A 2,500-nucleotide genomic window follows, 5' to 3' on the forward strand; every position below is an offset into this window, starting at 1 on the left:
AATGAAAATTATATCGCATACATTGTATTTGAACGCAACAAACCTTTAAACATATATAGTTGTACTTATTATTTATAAAAATAATATAAATGATAAGTTAATTTGTTCTCATTAACGTGTAATTCCTTAAAAATATATAGAAATTAAATAAAATGTAATAAAAAAGGAATTACTGTTTTTGTTGGACTAAGACATGCGCAACTTGTAAATGTTTGGGTTGAAAATTACAATTTATTGAAAGATGTTTTAAAATAATTTATATATTATATACGAAAACGAAATGTTATTCTTTCAATAAATTAAAAACTCTTGACGTTAAATTAAAATAAACAAAAAATTATCACTCTAAGCGGTGGATCACTCGGCTCATGGGTCGATGAAGAACGCAGCTAACTGTGCGTCATCGTGTGAACTGCAGGACACATGAACATCGACATTTTGAACGCATATTGCAGTCCATGCTGTTATGTACTTTAATTAATTTTAAAGTGCTGCTTGGACTACATATGGTTGAGGGTTGTAAGACTATGCTAAATTAGTTGCTTATTCTTTTAGTCAATTAAAAGAATTTAAGCACATGGTATATTACTGGATTGTATTTTTCAATCCATAATATTAATAGCATAAAAAGAAATATAGAAAATATATTCTTGAACACCTCATATTTGAACGAAATTTTATAATAAATAAGAATCTTAGTATTCCCAAAAACAATAAAATTTCAATATTATTATTTCAAATAATATATACATTTAGAGGAACGTCTAGCATAAAATATTATTTTATTCTAGGATTGCCTTAAATGTAAAAAACCAAGAAAATAATATTGTTGTTATAATGAAGTAAGTAGTACGGGATGAAAAGATTGAATATTTATTATTAAGAAAATTATATTGGTGTTAAGAAATAATTATGTATGTTTCTTTAAAATAGCAAAAAGCTAAAATATAAAATAAATATAAATATTTTTATACAACCTCAACTCATATGGGACTACCCCCTGAATTTAAGCATATTAATGAGGGGAGGAAAAGAAACTAACAAGGATTTTCTTAGTAGCGGCGAGCGAAAAGAAAATAGTTCAGCACTAAGTCACTTTGTCTATATGGCAAATGTGAGATGCAGTGTATGGAATATCTTAATATCTAGTATGAGAAATTAACGATTTAAGTCCTTCTTAAATGAGGCCATTTACCCATAGAGGGTGCCAGGCCCGTATAACGTTAATGATTACTAGAAAGATATTTCCAAAGAGTCGTGTTGCTTGATAGTGCAGCACTAAGTGGGTGGTAAACTCCATCTAAAACTAAATATAACCATGAGACCGATAGTAAACAAGTACCGTGAGGGAAAGTTGAAAAGAACTCTGAATAGAGAGTTAAATAGTACGTGAAACTGCTTAGAGGTTAAGCCCGATGAACCTGAATATCCATTATGAAAAATTCATCATTATAACTGTGATATTTATAATATTATAGTAATAGTGTGCATTTTTTTCATATAAGGACATTGTAATCTATTAACATAATAAAATATTTATCAAAAGATCATTGGTGTTAAGTTTATTCAAATTAATTTGCTTTTAGCTTATTAACATAGAATAAATACTGATGATTTGATAAAGTGTTGATAGATTTTACATATATAATGCTTAAATTCTTTTGAATTTTACAATAATATTATTATCATTGATTTTAATATTAATTGTATGCATTTATATGATTAACAATGCGAAAGATTCAGGATACCTTCGGGACCCGTCTTGAAACACGGACCAAGGAGTCTAACATATGTGCAAGTCATTGGGTTATATTAAACCTAATGGCGAAATTAACTTAACTTTTATATAATGGGATTAATTTTTAGTGAAATATTTTACTATTAATTCAATCCCGGGGCGTTCCATATAGTTATGTATAATGATAATTTATTATTATTTATACCTCTAACTGGAGCGTACCTTGAGCATATATGCTGTGACCCGAAAGATGGTGAACTATACTTGATCAGGTTGAAGTCAGGGGAAACCCTGATGGAAGACCGAAACAGTTCTGACGTGCAAATCGATTGTCAGAATTGAGTATAGGGGCGAAAGACCAATCGAACCATCTAGTAGCTGGTTCCCTCCGAAGTTTCCCTCAGGATAGCTGGTGCATTTAAATATTATGTAAAATAATCTTATCTGGTAAAGCGAATGATTAGAGGCCTTAGGGTCGAAACGACCTTAACCTATTCTCAAACTTTAAATGGGTAAGAACCTCACCTTTCTTGATATGAAGGTTGAGGTTATGATATAATGTGCCCAGTGGGCCACTTTTGGTAAGCAGAACTGGCGCTGTGGGATGAACCAAACGTAATGTTACGGTGCCCAAATTAACAACTCATGCAGATACCATGAAAGGCGTTGGTTGCTTAAAACAGCAGGACGGTGGACATGGAAGTCGTAATCCGCTAAGGAGTGTGTAACAACTCACCTGCCGAAGCAACTAGCCCTTAAAAT

The 2,500-nt window shown here is 31.1% G+C and overlaps 2 non-coding genes across 2 annotated transcripts in view; both read left to right on the plus strand.

Moving 5' to 3' along the window:
- Positions 1–341: 341 nt before the first annotated feature.
- Positions 342–520, plus strand: LOC128923666 (5.8S ribosomal RNA). The gene has a single exon (XR_008472404.1). It is a non-coding gene; the product is annotated as a 5.8S ribosomal RNA (ribosomal RNA).
- A 453-nt stretch (positions 521–973) lies between these two features.
- LOC128923629 (large subunit ribosomal RNA) overlaps positions 974–2,500 on the plus strand; it is a 3,984-nt gene continuing 2,457 nt past the window's right edge. Inside the window, exon 1 of the ribosomal RNA XR_008472378.1 lies at positions 974–2,500. This exon is cut by the window's right edge and continues 2,457 nt beyond it. This is a non-coding gene — a ribosomal RNA (large subunit ribosomal RNA).

This window comes from Zeugodacus cucurbitae, unplaced genomic scaffold (assembly GCF_028554725.1).
Source record: "Zeugodacus cucurbitae isolate PBARC_wt_2022May unplaced genomic scaffold, idZeuCucr1.2 ctg00000024.1, whole genome shotgun sequence".
In the NCBI taxonomy this organism is placed as follows: Eukaryota; Metazoa; Arthropoda; class Insecta; order Diptera; family Tephritidae; genus Zeugodacus; species Zeugodacus cucurbitae.